Genomic DNA, 21,806 nt, shown 5'->3' on the forward strand with positions numbered 1-21,806 from the left:
ACCGTCCCGCCACCGTTGGTGCTCATGTTACGGCCACGACGTCACTCAAATCCACACTAGTCCCCTTGCTATTCATACCCACTCTGTGTCCGTGCACACACCAGCTCCTGTGCGGTTTCTGTTTGCTTGCCTGCTGCTGTCCTATTCCCTCCGTCCGTGAGCAGTCGCTCCTGTTCCAATGCCGTCCGTTCCCTGGTCGTCTCCGCCGCGCGTGCACCCGCTGTCCCATACGCGCCCCTCCCCGAGCCCGCCGCGCGTACCAACTCCTCGGACTCGACGTGCAGCTCATCCCTGCTGTGATGTCGCGCAGTTCCCGCTCCTCCAGCTGCAGGAACTCGTCGCCTTCGGTGACGGCGCCGAACCGCTTCTGGATGTACGCGTCGGCCGCCTTCACCAGCGCCGTGCAGTGCAGGTCGCAGCCAAACTTGCGGATGCCCAGCGCGTTACCGGGCGGCCAGCCTGGCAGCAACAAGTGCCCTCAGTCCACTGCTCGCGCGCCCGGTCTCCGCGTACAGACGCAGTCTAATGATGACGGATGGGTGGGGGGGGGGGGGGGGGAGGGGTAGTCATACACACCCAGTCACTATGTGGTGGTGCCAATGAGGTCTCTTCTCAGAGCACAAGTGGACAGAGGACGCACAAAGCTGGATATTGCATTACATGGAACAGGAATGTGGGGGAGGGGGGGGGGGGGGCAGCCACATGAAGGGATGTAAGGACAGGAGAAGGTTGAAATCATCCCATCACGTCAGTGGACTAAAATGCATGATCTATGTGCATGTACCATGTGCACAATCTAGCCCTCTAGTATGCCACCCATTTCAATTAGCAATGGACTCGAGTGGCAAGGCCATCCAAGACCATCCTGCCCCACTCACTCCTTGATGAGGTGCTTAGCACAGGCATCCCGGACGGCCGTCAGCTGGAGGAACGCTGCACCCATCATCAGGTTCTGCACGTTGCTGTTGTTTATGAGAATCCGACCGCTGTAGGCGAAGTTGATGAGCGATTCCAATGCACTGGAGAACAAAACAACAATGATGAAGAAACTTGCAGAACTGCTGAAAGGAGTAGGTGGCGAGTAAGGCATTAATGAACACAACAATCATGTAAAGAAATACATGTACATCAAATGATACAAATGTCGGTAGTATCACCACTTGTGCCACATCAGACATGGGGGCGGAGCTAGTTTCGACACCTTGCTTTGCGAAGCCACAAATCATCCTCCAATGACTTTGGATTCAGATTCAGCTTTGGCCTTCAGCCCTTTTCCATGGCTGTCTTCAGTGGCCTCAAACCATCTTTATCACATGGTTCCAGCTTCTCCTATTAACAACTTTTGCCTCATGGCTTCAGTTCTGCCTTGAAGCAAATTTAAAATGTTTCATCTTTGTTATCTTGCCAAACCATGCAGATACCCATGACGTAGTAAAAATAGATTTGCCTGTCAATTTAACCCCAATAACACACAGCTTTTCCTGACTGTGATGGATACATGGCTGAAAGCCAAAACCATCCATTCATTCTTAGGCCCAACAAAGACATGGGGACAGTCAGACAACTTCCTATATGAAACAAAGTATACACAAGAACATGGAAGATGATGGAGACAGTTTGAAAACCTTGTCTCAATCACTCCTCTAGATCCTCGTCTTTCCTGATTCTACATGGCATTAGCAGACATGGAAAGTCTGAAAAGTTTTTGCTGCCAAACATAATGTTGTGCTCTAGATTAAGTTTCTGCTATAGCCTCATGATCTAGAAGTGATGGTGGCCTGAGTCTGGTCTCACATTTTCTACATAAGGAGCTGCTGGCTTCATCTCTGCATGCACAAGGTTAGAGCTTTCAAGCCACGGGCTTCAGATTCTGTTTCATGTTTTTAAAATACAAAGTGACTATTACCAATATTGCCTTTGTAGTTTCAACTCCACAGTTACCAACCTCAGCTTCAACTTCATATCACCATCTTGGCCTCACATATAGCTGCAAAGCCAGGCCCCTGGCTTTGTCTCCAGGCCTGGCCACCATTATTTTAGCCTTATGCAGTTCACAAATGTGAATGTACACACATAATATCCATGTGACACTCCAATATTTGAATACAGAGTGATGATACCTGGTGTCAATCTCCTTCATCTCTATTTCTGATAGCTTGCTTTCCACCATGTCATGCAGGAACATGGCATTGAAGTATGGTATGTTGGCAGACAGAACAAGCTTGTGAGCAGTGAAGGACTGACCATCCACCTGGAACACAGTGGTATGCAGGCTGCCAATAACTGGCTCTCACAGTCTGATCAGTACAGGTTGGTACCTGCTCATATATTATTATGTTGATTGCATGACATATCCCTCTTTTGCTAATAAGAACCATAATCTGACTGATGGGGATGGGCAGATGCACATGAAATACACTACCACAGCTGCCTGCTGAATGACAGATGAGAAATGAAAGCTACTGAACAAAATGCCATTGCAGAGCTTAGGTGGAGGCTGCAGCCATGCCACAAGTTGTTTTCAATTGAAATACAGCCAAGAACATGTAGAAAGTATAAAATGTAGAAAATGCACAATAACTGCACCAAAAGTTTGGAGACAAGCTAGGGAGAGATGTAGCACAATGCTCAGTTATTATTGATGCAATATGACTAGACCATCTAACAAAACAGTAAAAAATGCATGACCTGGCAAACATTATCAGGTCCTTTTCCATATGTGAACTACTGTGGTCCATCAGGCAGCAAAAATAATATTTATTCAGTCTCCCATGACAGGAATATACCTTCAGTGTAACATCATATATCATCATATCATCATCATATCCTTCCATCATCATATACCTTAAGTGTAACATCACACAGCTTTCCCTTTCTTCTTATTTCTTCCATGACTGGAAAACCTTTTTCAAAAAGGTCACTTTGTACAAAAATTGTATGATCCCTGCTTGCAGCCATTGGGACTTCCTGAAACTTATATTTATGGTTTATTATATTCTTGACATTCAACTACAACTTGCAATACTGACCTGAAAACAAGCATCATTAGGTCAGCAACAAATAGGACACTGCTTTGTTGTCTTTTGATAATTCTCATTTTTCCTAGTCCAAGTTTTTCCTGATGGTGGACCTGCCTTCATGACAAGCAAGATGTTTTGTACACTGGGAAGTAAAGGTTATGCCACAGGGAGGAAGGGGTATACCAATATGCAAGTAATGGTAAATCTTCAGATTGACATTTAAGGAACATGTGTGGGTAACTCTTACACATCAATAACAGGATCAGGGTAAAACAAGACCAAAATCCCTGTGCATAACTACCCTCCATTTTGAGGTCGTTAAGGCTGGCTTTTGCCTACATCTGACATTCCTGACAGCACAACACAACCAGAACATAGAAGCTGAAAGAGCATAAAGGGAGTGTGAATTCACATGGCACAGCCAATACATTAACAGGGGAAGAAATTAAAAATAGTGAAAAATGTGTGCTGCAGTTATCAATAGTACCTGCATCCTGTATCCTCTCAACATAACTGATCTGTCTGATGCTGCAGATCAGAGCTTCACAGCAAAAAATATAAAAAACTTTGCCCGACGCAGAGCCCCGCTGCTTTGGTCGTTAACATTCTTTTCACGCACGACTGGCCTGACGTTAACTGTTCCAAATAATGGTGGTATATTTCCCAATACAGCACCATAGCGCCCGCAACCCCACTTACCGCAGCTACCAAGGTGGACACTGACTGACTGACAACAGCAATATCAAGCTTTATTTGACTTACATAAAATAGGTCATGATTGTACATAAACATGAAGTAAATAAAGCTGCGCCTCCATAGTACCTTCCATACCACAACATCTACCGAAGACCTGTTCGAAGCTACCCATGATGCGCTGGCACGCTGTCAAAATTGCCCATGTTGTGTTTGATGCAGGCAACCAATCCCCAAGCTGATTAGCCACTGCCCTCAAACCACTACCACCCAACGTTATTTTAGCCGTACGTGTAGCGTTCTGCTCCTGACGGCGCGCATTTTTAGATCCCATTCCCTGAAGATTTTTCTTGACGCCATATCTGGAGATAAAACTGGGAGCTTCAGACCGCGTTCGAGCTGTCCTTAACACGTTTGTCAGCACCAATCAATGCCCAGTATCCTCCCTGTGCACGTCACATGACCACAAAAGGAGGCGTTCATATTGTCCCAGGTACAGAATGTCCAAAGGTATAGAATGTCCAAAGTACAGAATGTCTCTGTACCTTGGACATTCTGTACATTCGGCATTATGGTACTCCTTCCCCTCTGCACCATGTTGGAAGTTACTTCTCATTTTGGACATTGTGTGCTTTGGGCATTATGAACTTTGGACATTCTTCACCTTAATCATTCTGTACTTTGGACATTCTGAACCTTTGGACGTTCTGTACCTGGGACAATATGATACCGACCCGACAAAAAATCCTGGCAGCATCGTCAGCAGGCGCTGGACGTCACATACAACTGACTTTGTTGTGGGTGGGTCCGTATCATAATGCCCCAATGTCCAGAATGTCCAAAGTGCAGAATGGCCGAAGTGCGGAATGTCCAATGTACATATTGTCCAAGGTGCAGAATGTCCAAAGATCAAAGCTTCCAAACTAGTTGCTAGATCGGCCGCAAGGTATGAATAATCGCCTTTATTGGCAGGCGGCGTTGCCCCACCCAGCGCCGATCGCGCGCATACAGTCGACACCATCACGAATATCACGCGGCTGTGGCTGGCCGGCCGGATTACTAGCTTAGTAACAAATCTATGTCTGCTCCATGACGGAATGGAGCCGGCTGGGGGTGCCACGCCGGGCACCAGTCGCTGATTGTCAAAGTTGAGCACGGTAAGGCTTGCCTGCATTTGTGGGCTGCGAAAACATACTGAAAGCAGGCGGAATATGAAATGAAGTTATAGTCGCGCTATGTCCGAAAATCTTTTTGGCGAAATCTACACCAGCAGTGGGCAATTCTGGATGCCAGTATTGACTGCTCGATTGTCAGTATCATGCAGACATCATAAGTTCGGGTTAATAATTGCAAACAAATTCAGATAACAAATAAGTGTGAGTTAATGACAGTTTCCGGCATGATACACCAGCATTGTGATTACTATGGGATGGGTTTTCAGCAGTAGCAAGCTAATATCAAAAATGTTTCGTGGTCAGTAGTGAGTATCATTGAATGAGGTGGAATATTCTTCAATATGGTATTATAAAAACACCCCATATCCAACACGTGCTGAGAGCTGATCAAAACTCAGACGGTTAAATTTTAAGTCATAGATGATCAGTACCAAGAGTAAAATCAAGATGTTCCAGGCAATGACTAAAGCGTCATTTCTAGATGTACTTCACATGAAAAACGCTGCTCATGCGTGTTGCGCCCCGGTCGGCCGGCGCGCCGGCCGCCCTTCGGACCCCAGGACTCCGCGCGGTGTCAGGCTCCAGTCGCGAAGCCCCACCCCTCCCCGCCGAGCGTCAGGTGCGGGCGGCTCCGAGCGAGAAATGGACTCCGCGCGCCCGGTCTGCAGAAACTGTGGCACCCGTCATGCACGATCTGATCTCTGCGTGGCTGCGGATCGGGCGTGCTACAACTGCGGCAGAACGAGTCACACCTCCAGGATGTGCCGCAACGCGCGCCAGTCACATGAGACATCTGCCTCTGTGGTTACGCTCGCGACCGCATCAACGGGATTCGCACCGACTGTCAGCGTGTCCGTGTCAGGTCGTAAGACGGCCAAGATGACGGCGCTTCCGGACGCCGGAGCCGACGTGTCAGTCGCTGGGTTAGACTTTGCCGAACTCATTGACGAGATGGGCGATAACTTCCAGCCGCCGTCGACCCATCCCCGCGCTGTGGACGGACACGTGACGCGCTCGCGTGGGAGTCTGCCCGTCCGAATCATCCTGGGCGACGTAGCGGTGTCTGACACGGTGCATATCATCCCAGGAGTGTCACGACTCCTCCTCTCGTGGCGCACTGCCGTCCGTCTTCGTATTGTACCTCCCAATTACCCACGGCAGATAAATGCAGTCAGTCGGGGTGCCGGACCGCCCGGCGCAGCCGCTAGTCAGCCGCCGCCGCCCAACCCAGCCGCGGCTGAGATGCGCGCGCCGCGCCGCAGTCAGCCCTCCCCTACCGAAACCGGAGACGAGACGGGACGCCGCGAGCGCCCGGCAGGGGGAGGGACCGTCGGATGGCCGACCTCCGACGACGGTGACGGCGGAGACGGGCCGGCCGGCCCTCCTCAGCGGACCACACCGCCCGATCGGCGCTGCCCTCTACAATCCCCTTGCAGCACGCAGCGTCCCCAAGCGCCTCAGAGCTGCCTCACGATCACATCTCTTCCGACGTGACCGAGAATGCAGCGCCACTTCACGAGTTTTCCGACGTGTTGGACGGCAAAGCACGAACCATGCCAGGAGAAGAATACCAAATCCATCTGCGAGAAGACGCCACCCCCTTCGCCGTGCGCTCGTCACGCAGGGTGCCGATAGCTCTGAGAGAGCCCCTGCGCCACGAGCTCGAAAAACTCGAGCGTGACGGCACCATCGAGCCCGTTATGGAGTCAACTGAGTGGTGCGCGCCCATCGTAGTGGCCCCTAAGAAGGACGGCATGGACATTCGACTGTGTGGGCCTTTCAAAGCTGAAAAGGTCCGTTGGCGGGAGCTGTGCCAATGTAACACGCCTGCTGAGTGTGTCGCATCCATCACAGCGTCGGACGCTTAATGGTTTAGCGTGTTCGACGCCACCAAAGGATATCACCAGTGTCTTCTAGACGAAGACAGCCGAAAGCTGACGCCGTTCATTACACCATTCGGGAGCTACCGCTATCTGCGCGTGCCCTATGGCGTCTCGTCAATTAGCGAGCATTACAATCGGCGCATGGACGAGTGGTTCGGGGACGTGGACGGCATCCAACGTGTCGTGGACGACGTCATCATCTTCAGCAAGACGCGAGAAGAACACGTCACCCGAGTCCGGAAGTTTTTGACGAGGTGCCGTGCCCGCGGTGTCTCCCCGAACCCCTCCAAGACGCAGCACATAAAGACCAGCGTCAGATTCGCCGGCTTCATCGCGTCCCAAGACGGCTACGTGCCGGACCAGGCCCTGACGAACGCCATAGTGGCGTTCCCTGCACCGAAATCGCTCACTGACGAGCTTTTTCGGCCTCGTCAACCATGTGGCGCCATTGAACGAGGAGACGACTAAGCTGCTGGAACCGTTGCGCCACCCACTGAGCGCAAAGAGAACCTTTATCTGGGACACCTGTCACGAGGTGGCGATCCAGGCGGCGAGGGAGGCGCTGTCTTCCGACCGTCCGCCTACGGACGCCAGCCCACTCCAGGGGCTCGGGTTTCTGCTGCAACAAAAGCAGCCGGACGGTGCCTGAAAAGTCCTTCGGACGGGGACTTCAGTCGCTCTCCAAAATTCAGCCACTGGCCGCTGGTACCGGTATGGCATCATCACGAAGATCGGCCCTCACCGGCGCTACTTCATCCGCCTGCCCAGCAGCCGGGTGTTGACACGGAACCGGCGTCACATCCGCCAGCGGTACGCCCCCAGCCGGCCAGACCCGGCCGAGCTCTCGCAGCTGCCAGCGGCCGCGCCCCCGGCGCCGGCGGCCGCGGCGGGCACACCGCCCCCGCCCGAGCCGGTCCCCGCGGGGGATTCGAGACGCCTGAGTGCGCCGACCACAGGTCCAACTCCGGCTGGAGAGGCGACGTCTGACGTCTTCCCGGCGCCGCCGCGACGGTCTGCACGGCTACCCGGCGTCGCGAACATCTAACTGAGACCATGTGAGTGAGTGGCCAGGCACACCGTGTGCGGTAGATTTAGTATTTTCTATAGATTTAGTATTCGACCCCGCACTTTATTTTCGCACTGTAGCCTCCGCGCTCCGCCGCCGTCTTCCCACCGGCCCGCGGTCGCGTCTCCCGCCATACTTGTGTTCAATTCTCTAGAGTACACTCTCATCCCTCGCGTATATAAAAAATGAAATTGTGTTCGTCATTCGATCGCGTCCCGCGGGCTGAATGACTGGTGTGTGTGGGGGGGGGGGGGGGGGGGGGGGGTGCGAGTACCGAGTATATCGCGCGAGTAGTAGTATCTAGACCGAACGGTAGATGGCAGAGCGTCTGGCGAAGTACAGAAATACAGTCTACAGTCATAGTTCCGACCGCCGAATCTTGGGCACCTTCGCGGAGACAGACTCGAACACTAAACATTGAGGACATCGCGAAGGCAGATCGTAGATCGATGCTTTTGATCCAAATTTGAAGATGAAAATTTGATTGTGTCCACCATTCGGTTAAAACTTATTAGTGATACAAGTTATGTAACATGTTTTTTAACATGCGCGCTCTCAAATCTTAACAAAAACCTCGACACCAGGCATTGCAGTCTCCATTATCCGCGGAGCGTTAGCCCAGTAGTGCTAACCTTTAGCCGTGGCCCGGAGGACGCTCCTGAAATTATTACCTTTAAACACTGCAATCAACTATTAATACCAGTTATGTGGCGCAATTACGAGCATGCGCACTCTAAAATCTAAGAAACGCAAGCCTCGGCCCCCGGCGTTGCAGTCCCCATAGGGTGCGCAGCGTCTGCCTAGCAGCTGATACTAAGCGCTGGCCAATAGGTGGACAAAAATGACGATGTTCCTGAAAAACTATTCTTGAGCGCTCCATGACATCAGGTCTTACATTAACAAGGCGGTCTGAGCGCATATTTTACGTGTGCAATTTTTTGACTGATAAAAAGAACGGATTGGCCCTTAAAGCACCGTGAAGTGGGGCTGGAATCTGGTGGTTGTGCTGGAAAAGTGAAGGTAGGATATCTATGTTTTGTGTTTTTGCAAGTATTTATCTATCCAGAAGACGCGGCGGCGCCTGCCGTCTGGTGGCACTTGCAGTGGACGAAACTTTTCGGTTTTACGGAAGCTGCAAACCAGACCATCCTTGTCCTTGCTCTCGAGGATCCGGGCGGGTATCCTCAAGCCTTTTGATGTGATTTGGTTCACTAGTGCACTCTGGAAAATGAACGTTCCCAGGAAAACATGGCTTGAACTTGCTCGTTTTTTAAGCCTATTTCGACCCATCCTATTCAACAATAATGAGATCCCACTTTACTCAACAATAATGACGCTCCTTATTTCCTTCCGGGTAACGGGCTTCTTGAGTAGAATATCAGGGGTACATTGCCGTTTCCGTTCAAGGGCTGAATGGCCATTCCGTCCCATCTCAAAGTGTCTTCTGGCTGTCATTCTGGCGACGCGGGGTGGGATCTCCTGGTCGATCCGGAGGCCATTAGAAGGATATATCAAATCACATTGTTCCCATTCCTGATAAGGAAGGTCTTCTGATCCGCACAGTTAGCTCCGGATCAACACAGAAACCCTCATTGACGCAACAACATCCCTGATCACTGCAGATAGTCCAATAATTGTCACATATACTCTAGTTCCGTGCTTTTTCTGTGTTCTTAAGAGATATTGAGTTCTCCCTGACCGTAGATTGTAGATGAAGTGAGGCTTCTAATTCGTATTGACATGGCTAACCCACGTTCGTCTCAATATGCTCTAGATCCTGTCATAACTGATTACGGATAAGAAAACTGCGTAATATGGTCTCGACCATGCGCTCTCCCAAGTCATGGCAACAACAGCCTCGACGCCCGGCGTTGCAGTCTCCAGCGCGCGCGGTGTCAGGCTTCGCGGCTGTAACACTAAGTGATGGCCGATGAGCGGATGAAAAAGATGACGCATCTTAAGGGCGACGTCTGGTGAACTAGGTAAATCGGCATGCATGTTAAATATAGTGCAAAAGTAGGCCAAATGAGCCTTGATCTGAAAAGTGGAGGGGGGGGCAGTTAACATTGCTAGCCCCCCCCCCACCTTGAAGAGTGGGGGGGGGGGCTAGGGGGGGGGCTAGGGGGGGAGGCATGGTCCCCTGGCACCCCGTTCCTACGCCCATGGTCTCAATGGACCAAAAGTAAAATAACAGAATAGAGTGGAATACACAATGTATGGTGTATGGTTCTGTGTGCACAGGATGTTCACAAAATGTCTTGTACCTTTTTCCAGTGAAACTGTATGTGAGAAGAACAATGCATGACACTTAGGCTTGTTTAATGAACACCTGGGGACGCATGTTTACGCATGTTTACGGTTTACATGTTTACGCGTACGCTCACAATTAGGGGAGGAAGTAGTCGACATACGTGCACCAGTGACACACATCATAACATACTTAAACTTTTAAGCGTACATTTCAGCAGCGGCATAAGCCAACGCGGACTAAGGATATAAGAATCGCTGCGTATCGGTAAACATTAACAGAGGAAAAACTCGCAAGCTCCGTCGTGACATATTGATCGTTAGCGCTGTTGCTCAGGTAAGGTACGTTCAGCAATACCTGTCTGCTGTTTGATTGGGACACTGATTTCCTGTACCGAATTGCTTTCTGATCTGCGATACAGCCCATCGAAACCTTCCGGCATAGCTGTTGATGTCTCGTGCAAGCCTTATCATAGTGCCGGGTGCCTGAAATCAGGGTATGGAAGCTTGCATCCTTGATTTTTAAAATACTTTTTGTCGGGATCTGCACAGATTAACAACAGTTGCGATCATTCACAGGCCTTTTGAGTTGCGCGTTTTGCGATAACTTATATACGTGACCACGTGTACTACCTAGAACTATTGAATTATCATAATACTTTTGAAATATTGGTGTAGAATCTTGGCGTAGCTAAGTGTCTCCCGGTGTACTGACATACCTGTGTTTTTGGCATACATTTCATAATTGTGAGAAAAAATCGTGCGTGCGGGCGTGCATGCGTGCGTGTGTGTGTGTGTGTGTGTGTGTGTGTGTGTGTGTGTGTGTGTGTGTGTGTGTGTGTGTGTGTGTGTGTGTGTGTGTGTGTGTGTGTGTGTGTGTGTGTGTGTGCGCGCGCATACGCGCGCGCGCGCGCGTATGCGTGTGTGTGTGTGTTACAGTACTGTTGTAAACAGTGACGGTTGCCACACGCGTAAGCTTTGCCTTTTTCTTATAATGAGTGATGGAATTCTGGGCTTGTCCTCATGCGATGAACAGAGGCAGTGTCACCGACTTCCCTTGTAGGGCGAGCATATCTGAAAAACTGAAGTTGTCCTCAGATTTCGCCCACTTTACAAACTAACTTCCTTGATATCGGAAACTAAGCACAGCCACTTCTCAGCCTGGCGAGATCTTATGACTTGCTAATCAGTGCCTCCTCTTGGACTGGTGGGACATTTAATAGCGGAAACGCCGCCATAACTCAATTATTTAGTGCGTGCTGCCCAGCCCACATGTGGCAGTGTGGGTAGGCTTGAGTCCCCCTGTTATTCGCCCTCAGCGCTCCACATTCGCTATTTGCATGTATTTGGAGTCACATCGCGGCTGGACCCCTCCACACACAACGGCGAACCGCCGCACACAGCGCCGACAGAGAGACTCCCTCTACGCGCCCCGAGCAGCACCTCTTATCCTCCTTTCGAGCCCACCCGCAACTCAATCGGCGTGCGACTCGCCGGCACCCCCGCTTCCCACGCCACCGCGTCCACGCGCAGCTTCCGGGCTGGCCGTAGGGCCGGGGTCGCAGGGACGGTGAACCAATAAAACCATAAATTTCAAGCAAAACTCGACGGCGTACCGCTACATTGCCCCATTTCCTTTACGGGTCTCATCCGGGGGAGTAGAAGGTTCTTCCGAAGTCTCTTGAGCGTGGGCAGTTTGAGCGTGGGTATTCCACGTATAGATCTTCCGGACGTTAAGACCTCTGAACATAGCTTTTCTGATCCTCATCTTTCCTACCTCGGGAGACAAGCTCACCGTTGCTGCTCCGTCAGCGGCGAAACTGCTTCGTTGGTTTAAGATTTACTGGCTTCTATGGACAGCCGTAGAGGACAACAGCCATGTTTTGACAACTTGGATGTATTGTTATGCGTTTGGCCCCCTCATTCAAGGTTACTAGTTCACCACTTGACCGGTGTCACGTTTACGCACTGAAACTAGACTTTAACACAGTTTAACATTTACGCACTCCCCTATTCTGGATTTTTGTTGTCGACATTGATCTACATGAACATTAATGCATGGCCCAGTTCAATGAGGACTCACATGTCACATGCCTCGGTGCCCGCTTCAAAAGGACCAGGCCGGGCAGACCCCCCCCCCCCTTCCCCTCTGAAAGGAGACTTCATGCTGTTCAGGAAGCCCTCTGGAAAAGCCTTTCCTGAACTTATATCTCCTGGCGCCGCCTCTGCCAGACCCAATTAATTGACATGGGGAATCCACGTCAATGAAAAGTCTCCACCAATCTCTTCATGTACCAGCCGATTGTTCTAAATAGTATCATGTGCAGTATCTTGAACACAAATGGCTATTCATTGAACCATATTCTTTTATTTGTAATGTAGCGTGCTTTGTAATATGTTACACATTTGACCTAGACCCCAGTGATAAATGATCGGAAACAGACTATTAACCCGATAGGAGGCATAAATTATTGATACCCATACTTTCCCCCTTCTTGGAAGGTTTACTCCTTTGGACGCTGTAGGCTAATTGTGGTGAAAACGTGACAGTGATCACTTAGAATAAGCAACAGTTGCAACAAGAGGTTCTGGTTGCATAAAGCTATGACCAAACTGCGAACACGCCCCCGGTCAGACACAGAACAAGTTCCACGCCGGCTAATGGCAGCGACGCGACGCTTTCACAGCAGCTCCGCGCGTGTCCACGGTACTAGTATTGTATTCAACGATCACTTGCAAGTCGAGCGCGGCCTCGTCGAGCAACAGCATCCGATACCATCTCTACACCGACGTGGGAAATGAATCCGTTGCTACGCGGCCCACCGACCGCATACTTGTAATGCTCGCACTGGCGTCAACTGTATGTGCGAGGCCGACGCTGGGCGGAGCAGCGCTGCCTACCAATAACGGCGATTACTCACACCCTGGCGGTCGCTCCAAGAACTATTTTGGAAGCTCTGGTTGGACAATACGTTCATTGGACATTCTGTGCTTTGGACATTCTGTACCTTGGACATTCTGTACATTGGGCATTATGAGACGGGCCCCTTCCACTCTGCGCCATTTTGAAAGTTATCCCTCAACTTGGACATCGTGCACCTTGGACATAATGAGCTTTGAACATTCTGTACCTTGGACATTCTGTACTTTGGACATTCTGCACCTTTGGAAATTCTGTACCTTGGACAATATGAATGCCTTCTTTTTTTGTCAGTCTGTCAGCATGGAGAGAAAGCTTTACCAGATTAAGAAATCACTTACGAAGAAGCGGGAGTTTGATTTGACAGCTCTTGCGTTTGCAGTCGCGTTAGGTGGGGAGGGAGCACTTGTCTCAAATTTTCCCCCTTAATTGTTATCTGATAACGTAGTACGTGCGGTGCTTTCTCCCCCGTTTTTATGTCGCCATCTCCGCCTCTAGAACATGTGGTGTCGGAGTTCTTTTCAGAGCTGTGACACCTTTGTTTTTGCTGCTTAACAGTCCCTTATATGTACGTTTTGCGTATTTTTCCTTCTTTTGTCCAAGTGTTTCCCATACAAAAAACACTCTCGCCCGTTGTGTTCCTTCGCGCGTGTTACTTCGTAACCCAGGGCAACGACAGAGTGGGCGAAGTCATGGTGCCGGCTAAGGAAACCGCATCTTCGACGACAACAGAATGTAGCTGGATTCCGATGGGGGCGGCATTCCTCCTGGTAAGATTCCTTGGTCCCACTGAGTCTCCAGGAACCTCAGCGCCTACGAGGTTCTCGGCGAACTTACAATCTTCCAGGATCCGGTGTAACCCAGGCCGCGGCAGTGGGGAATAGTGCTCCGCTTCTGAAAATCAAGGACGTAAGTCAGACTAAGGCCCTCTTGGCATGGCCATCTTTCGGGGCCGAGACGTGAGGGTCTTCCTCACTGACAAGCTCAACCAGGTGGAAGGGGTGCTCTATACCCCGGGCTTGGTGGAGGACTCGGCGAGAACAATCCTGGAGGTGAGCACGTCTCGGGGAGTAGCAATCCTGCAGGTGAGCACGTCTCGGGGAGTAACAATCCTGGAGGTGAGCACGTCTCGGGGAGTAACAATCCTGGAGGTGAGCACGTCTCGGGGAGTAACAATCTTGGAGGTGAGCACGTCTCGGGGAGTAACAATCCTGGAGGTGAGCACGTCTCGGGGAGTAACAATCCTGGAGGTGAGCACGTCTCGGGGAGTAACAATCCTGGAGGTGAGCACGTCTTGGGGAGTAACAATCTTGGAGGTGAGCACGTCTCGGGGAGTAGCAATACTGGAGGTGAGCACGTCTCGGGGAGTAACAATCCTGGAGGTGAGCACGTCTCGGGGAGTAACAATCCTGGAGGTGAGCACGTCTCGGGGAGTAGCGGCCGTGACCAGTTTTCCATCGAGAACTGCGCGGCAGCTGGAACTCCCTGCGCTTCTGCAAGCAGCCTACACGCGGTGCGAGGTCTGCCCGTACACCTCGTTACCCCGCCTTTGCAGTCAGTGCTTACGATGTGGGCATGCCAAGGGCATGTGCAGGGCTCGCAGAGATGTGCACGGTGTGCCGGGGGCGCCCCTCCGAGGGATGCGCCGTCCCGTCCCTCCCCCCGCGCAGTGTGGCATGTCGGGGCCCGCACCCGGTGACCGATCCTGCCTGCCCGGTCTGGAACAAGAAACTTGAGACGCCGCGAGCCGCAGCGCCCCGGGTGACCTCCCCCTGGGTTTGGACTGGAGGAGTGGCCGGAACTCCCAGCGCTGCGAGCTGCGTGTGACCCACCAGGAACCCACTCATCTCCACGCATAATCTGCCAGCAGCCACCCCTGACAGGGACGCTACTCGGGGCTGGATACGGTACATGGGGGCCGCCGCCGTCACGCACGACGGGCAGTAAGCCGCTGCCCACCAGCGCCAAAAGCCGCCTGCTGAAAGCCCCGCTGCCCCGAGCTGGCCGGAGCGGAGCGCCATCTCCGAGCGTGGACGACGCGAGCGCTGTCAGTCAGGCTTCATTGGCCAGAGCCGGAAGGTTCCGTAATGGCCAGCATACGGTGGCCCATAAATATACTTATAGGCGCAAGCCAAGACAGCTATTGTGTATGTTCGTTAGTGCTGTTCTACAGCTATCAGCTCTTTGTGCAAGAGCTGTTTCCCGGTCGATGCTCCAACGCTGCATCACTCAGTGCTGCCGGGTCGGCCATTTCTAGAGTTACGTATGCCAATCAAAATTACTTTTATGTGTGTGCGGCTGGTGCGAACATGCTCAAACAGTGCTGTTGGAGCTGCACTATCAGAACAGAATATAAATCGCCGATCGGAACGCATGACCTTTCCCTGTGTTTAATGGCACATTCCCGACCGTTGGCAGAGCTGGAGGCAGCGTGATGGCCAGCACATGGTGGCCCGGCAAAAATACCCATAGAGACAGGCCAAGACAGTCACTGTGTACATTCGTTAGCACTGTATTACAGGTATCAGCTGTCTGTGCAAGAGTTGTCTTTGATGACGGCATCGACTTTTTCCTGTCGAAGCCCCAACGCCGAATCATGCGGTGCTGGCGAACCGACCATTTCTAGGGCTACGTACGATAATTGAAATTACGTTTGTACGTGCGCAGCGTGTCACAAGGGTCAGGTCAGGTCAGACCACCGTTTAGAAGTGCTCTACCAGTAGCCTACAGAAACGATACTTTTTGTTTTGTTACACAATGTGCTCGTGTTTAGAGGTAGATCATAATTTAACATGCGCCCGGGTGGCCGGCTGGATGCCCTTCGCTCAGGCGGGAGTCAATGCCCCCGCCCCTGAGATCTCAGGAACTAAGAGGGCTAGATACACCAAACTGATGATGATGATGATGATTTGGGGTGTTAGGGCGCATCGCCTGCTGTAGGTCATGCAGCGCCCATAACTATCAATTTATGCAGAGCCGTCAATCAGAGAAGTGCATCAATCAGGTCACCCTGCAAAGCCTTGATGATCAGCCCTAGCATCATGATGAAAAGATTACTGGGAAATCTATAGCGTGAAGAAACTGGAGCACTTTACCAAACTCGACGGCGTTCGAAGAATCTCCTAAAAAGTCACGTAGCGTGCGACTCTGGACATGTGTCCGAAAAACTGCGCTCTCGTTGCAGCAAGGTGGCGGCAAGCGATACACCAAACTGACAGGATGTGTTGACCTGTACGTGGACTCACGTAGGTCAAATTTTGAGGTTCCAAGTTTATGATCTTCGAGTCAAATAAGATCAAACGAGGTCAAACTCCAAGTTGATCTCCAAAGTGCCCCCAAAACCTAGATACCTGTTCAAAGCAAAATATAATATGCTCGTTTAAGGTCAGTGACCATGTTTGAACTTTAGAAGGTCATAGTGACCAGAATAATTGAAGACTGCTTTGAGTTTTGTATTTGAATGACCGACAAAGATTACGCTAGTCAGTATGCTCCTAAACACGAAATGTCGACGTGGGTCATTTTAGGTCAGTGACCTGTTTTGACCTTTAAGAAGTTCATGGAAGATGTGTACCGTGGTTCCTGCTATCAATAGATTATAAATCATCACCAGAAACTAACTCATACGCGAAGCCCTGGGGCAATGAGATAGGTTGGTTTTGACCTGTTCTGACCTTCATACCTGACCCTAGGTCGATGGAATTTGTTCATTCAATTGTTGTGTTGCCTAAGAAAGTCCATCAGAGATGTTTTGGATTCCTTTAACACCCCGTTGTTACATCGGATTGAGCTATTCCCTCAAAATTAACTTCGCCGAATTCACGGCCCGACTTGGACCTGCTGTAGATCAGAGACCTTACAAATTACATCAAATTATTGATACCGTAGAATCCTCTATTTAACTGTCTACAGGTATGCAAAACTACGCCTCGCTGTTCGGGAACTATTCCAGCAAAACCCTGGGGGAGGGGGGGGGGGGGGAGGTTAATTTGACTCCCACTCAAGCGCGTGTTAAGCCAATGCTATGCGCTTTGTGTTCAAGTGATGGCTGCACAAGTAAGTTGACACCGTTTTCCTAATAAGTGAATATCAAAGCTGCAGAAAAATGCGTGCAAATTTGCAGTTTTATATAAAATAGCAAAATCCACTTGACCTATGATCACTGACGTCACCTTCTGCCGAAAATCTGAAATATGCCAACTCCATATACTATCACGTTTGATGACTTAATCGAGTTTGAGCGAGTGCAGAAATAACGCACAAAAAGTTATGTGTGAGCAACCTTGTTTTAGAAGTGGACATTTGACCTAACCTAATTATCTGACCTTGGCAGATGAAATGCTTAAATTTTCACGAAAGAAGACAGGTTGATAGATGGATAGTCAATGGAAATTTCGTGTTGCTGCGAGTGTTCGTTTCTGAGATGTGCTCTAAAACCGAAAAGGAAGTCAACTTCCCCACAATGCCCGTGAAGTTAGCGATCTATTTTGTTATTATCTAATTTGTTATTCAGCGATCCATTCAGCGACGAGTTCCAATTTCTCTAAAACAAGGTCTGGAGGTTCATTATGGCATGAAAACACCAGAATGACCTTCATTCTACTATATCATGTGACCTTTAAGATCAAAAGCTGGGTTAGTATCACCCAAATCACCCAAATATTACCGGCCCATTTTCAACTTACTTCGGACAACTGACATCAGAATATTCACCATAGAAAAACTAGGGTCCGTCAAAAAGTCCTGAAATCTCAAGGTCACCCTTCAAGGTCAAACGCGGCTTCAAAGGGCAGTGAACTCGATATCACCCAAAAATTGCCGGCCGATTCTCAAATTGCAGATGCCAGAATGTTTACCACAGAAAGAACCAGCGTCCGCGAAAAAGTTCGGACCTCTCAAGGTCACCCTTCAAGGTCAGCCACGAGCTCAAAGGACAGGGAACTCAATATTATTCAACAATTACAGGCTGATTTGGAAACTATAAGCACCAAACTATTCACAAGCGCAAGCGCTAGCGTTCGTCAAAAATTCCGGACGTGTCAAGATAACCCTTCAAGGTCAAACACGGGGTCAAAGGACGGGGAATTTCATATCACCCAAAAATTACCGGTGGACTTTCTACTTGCAAATGTCAGAATATTCACCACAGAAGAAACTAGCGTCCGTCAGAATGTTCTGCCAAGGGTAACAACTTAAGGTCAAACGTGGGCTCAAAGGACGGGGAACTCGATATTGTCGCGCACGTCTCTGTCTTCGGCGACGACAGAGAAAGGTGGCAGTAATTGCCTTTTGTTTTCTTCAATTGACAACATGAGCCCCCGTGCAGTGCGACGCGTAATCACCTGCACCTCAGGACCCGTGCTGTCAACCGGCTGGTTGCGGCCGAGTGGCCGGGACTAGCACTGCTGCGTTGGTTGTGCTGGTCCGGTTTGAAACATCGGTGCCGGCATCGAGGTGATGCCGGCCCGGACTGACAGACAGGGAAACGTGTCCAGAGAGGGACGGATCACGAAGAACAAGGAGCACTGCGCTGTCAGGTCAAAAGGACGGGGTCAGGTCAGAGACATATCCTCATCGACGTCTTTCGTTTTGTTTTTGTTTTATTTGTTGGAGGCGTTTCGGCCCGTTCAGGCCATTTCACGCCTGGAAGATATTATTTCACACTGGCGCAATTATGTACGTGAAAAATTTCTTTGACGTTTACCTCGCTTGCAGCAAACTGGTAAGTTTGAGAAAGTTTAAGACAATGTTAAGCAATCGAGGATGGTCATCGCCAAGAACGTTTCTTAAAGACAATTCGATACTGTGCTTTCAACACAAATCCTGCATATCTTTGCGTTGCTGTTGATATTTGGTACACTAAACAATAACATGTTTAACCGAAAGTGGATGATCGCACGGCTGACAATGAGGACGAGGGTGACTTAAGTATATGTAGCTATGTGTGAGTGCAGTGTGTCCAATTCGTAGACGGGCTAACAGCTTCTCTTGCAGACGGTCTCTACGATGTGATGATCTCCAAGGTGTAACGTCAGGTTTAATATCATGAAGTTGTGTTCTGGTAGTATCGGTTCATTGTCGTAGCCAAAAATGTTTTGTCGGTGCGTGAATCGAATGTTTTGTAAATGCATAATCAACGGGATCTCCATGATGTGTGGGGCTGTCAAAGCTTCCTTGGCTAGTTGATCAGCCTATTCATTGCCCATGCTGCCTCCACGTCCTGGAATCCATAGAAATTTGAGATTCATGCCCTGTGTGTGTAATATGTGACAGACATTGACAATATCAACAAGAAGGTGGTGAGTGAAGTCTGGGTCAATAAGAAATTGTACAGCTGTCTTCGAATCCGAATAAATCACTTTTGTCTTCGTCGTATAGGTGTGTTGTTGAATGTGCTGCAACGCAAGAAGAGCAAATAATTCGGCCTACGTAGTTATGGCGAATGTGAGGTAAGATATGTATGGACTCAAATGCTGGGTGGCTGAGATGTCGTCACACTTTTGTTATGTATCTCAACGTGTGTTCCAGTCGTCGGAGGTCAAGAGACATGACGTGAGGGTCCCTTCCGTCGGCTTCATCCGAGGGAGCATCAGTGTCAGAGGCCGAGTTCGAGTCAGTGTCCGTGTCATCCTTGCGCTTACCGCGCCTCCCCACAATGGGGAGCGGGAAGAAAACTACAAAATCTAAGCGGAAGGCGTGTGTTTGGAAAGAAAGAGATCGGAAAATCGATGGAAACGACGATAAGAAAAAGAACTCCGTGGCAGTAAGCCGCAACAGGAGCATCCGCTTCTATTTGGAACTGTCTTGCCAATTGGGCGTAGCCAGCGAATGGGTCGGCGATCGGGTCTTGTGTCCCTGTGTCATCGACATTTAGTTTAGTTTATTTGGTTTGAGGCGTTTCGGCCCGTTCCTATCATTCCACGACCAATTAAGCGAAAAGGTGTGTTTGGAGCTAGTGCGAACGGAAAAGCGATGAGAACGACGATGCGAAAAAGGACTCCCTGGCTGAGTGCCGCAAAAGGAGCAAACCACTCGCTGAAGTCTTGTCAGACGGATGTATGGCCACCGAATGGGTCGACGAGAGTTTGTGTGTGATCGTATGTGTGTGTCATCGACATTTAGTTTAGTTTAGTTTATTTGGTTTGAAGCGTTTCGGCCCGTTCGGACCATTCCACGCCTTTAAAGGGTCTATTTCAACTCAAACATATATATGTGTTTTGAACAAAGAAAAAACGCTACATCTTATCCTTTCACAAAAATTGAACCATTTCGGTACGTTCAAGAAAATTGAATAAAAGGTTAAGAAGATGTGGATGGTCATTACCTAGGAGGACTTCTAACGAAAATGCAACATTGTGGTGGCGACAGTATGTTTTCAGTGTGTTCCGCTGGTGTTGAAATTTGTCACATTCAAGCAAAATATGCTTACCCGAAAGGGGACGATTGCACTGATGACATAGGAGGCGCGTGTGTTTTAAATATAAATAAGTATGTGTAAGCTTTGTGTGTCCGATTCGAAGACGTGCTAATACCTGTTCTTCCAAACGGTCTGGACGGTTTACCGACGTACCGACATTGGCGTTGCCAAGGTGCAATTTCCGGCTTAATGTCGTGAAGCTGTGTCCTGGTGGTTTCCGTCCATTGTCGTTGCCAAACTTGTTTTGCGAAATTTTGAATGACCGTTTTTATTGAAGTATGGTCAACAGGAACTGGTGTTATGTTAGGGGACGCCAATGCTTCCTTAGCCAACTGGTTGGCCCTTTCATTTCCTGTGATACCCGGATGGCCTGGCGCCCACAAAAGTGTAACGTCCATGTCTTGTGTGCATGAAGAATGATAAATGTTAATAATACGAACAACGAGGTGGTGAGTGAGGTCAGGGTTAATAAGGGACAAAAGACCCGCCCTAGAATCCAAGCAAATTACTATGGGCCTGGTCCTATGATTTTGTCGTTTGATATGCTTCAAAGAAAGAAATAAAGCAAACAGTTCTGCAAGATATACGGATGTTCCATCGGGTAACCTACATTTTTGTGAGTAATGGCCGTTACAGAGTGTCGCGCATCCGGTGTGGTTCTCAGCCATGGAGCCACCGGTATGTATAAAGCGACAGTGTGGATAATGTGCGATCGTGCGACTGAATTTTTGTTGCACATAAGCTGTTGTGACGGTGCGCTTAGAATCAGTAAAAAGAAGCATAACTTTGCGAGGTGCCAGCTGCCAAGGGGCTACTGCTAAGTCAGGTGGCACGGAGGCTCGCGGAAGGACGTAATTTAAACTATGGCAAGAAACATTGATACGTGATGCAAGTATAAGGCCCGAGCGACGCTCTGCTGGTCCTAAGTGTGTATGATGAATCCGTGGCAATATATGTGTGGAGGCAAATGCTGGGTTACTTGGATTTTGTCTTATCTTTGTGACGTACCTTATAGTGTGCTCAATGCGTAGGAGGGCTAAAGGCATAATGAAGGCTTTTACTTCGGCGCCGAAATTGGGGATGTGAGCAGTGCTCCTTGTGCAAGTCGCAAGAACATATTTTGTGCAACAGTTAGGGACTTCAGACTGCCTTCCGTGCCACCTGCATACACCACTGATCCATATTCAATAATAGAAAGTGCCTTGATCCCGAGATGCACCCAAACAAATTCAAACGCGTGACGCATTTGGTGCGGACATGTTCAGCGTGCTTGGACTAGGACAACCTCGGGTCGAGAACGATGCCTAGAAATTTGAACGATGAAACAAAAGGAATATTGCGTCCGTCCAGTTGGAGAGAATATGTCGGTGTATCTCGTCGCCCTT

General features: G+C 49.7%; 1 protein-coding gene and 1 long non-coding RNA gene across 3 annotated transcripts in view; one reads left to right on the forward strand and one right to left on the reverse strand.

Moving 5' to 3' along the window:
* Positions 1-860: 860 nt before the first annotated feature.
* Positions 861-4,060, reverse strand: LOC119093994 (uncharacterized). Of its 2 annotated transcripts, none has more exons than XR_005093732.1 (4): positions 4,005-4,060; positions 2,845-3,029; positions 2,121-2,251; positions 861-1,019 (listed from the first exon to the last, which is right to left on the reverse strand). It is a non-coding gene; the product is annotated as an uncharacterized LOC119093994 (long non-coding RNA). The 2 variants fall into 2 exon arrangements; XR_005093731.1 differs by lacking the exon at positions 4,005-4,060 and adding an exon at positions 3,720-3,844 and having other exon boundaries at positions 862-1,019.
* A 3,744-nt stretch (positions 4,061-7,804) lies between these two features.
* LOC119093216 (SID1 transmembrane family member 1) overlaps positions 7,805-21,806 on the forward strand; it is a 38,903-nt gene continuing 24,901 nt past the window's right edge. The window contains exon 1 of the mRNA XM_037216132.1: positions 7,805-7,826. The gene's annotated coding sequence lies outside the window, so the exon portion shown is untranslated. The remainder of the gene's footprint in view (positions 7,827-21,806) is intronic.

Source organism: Pollicipes pollicipes, unplaced genomic scaffold (assembly GCF_011947565.3).
Source record: "Pollicipes pollicipes isolate AB1234 unplaced genomic scaffold, Ppol_2.1 Scaffold_4002;HRSCAF=4701_pilon_pilon_pilon, whole genome shotgun sequence".
NCBI lineage: Eukaryota > Metazoa > Arthropoda > Thecostraca > Pollicipedomorpha > Pollicipedidae > Pollicipes > Pollicipes pollicipes.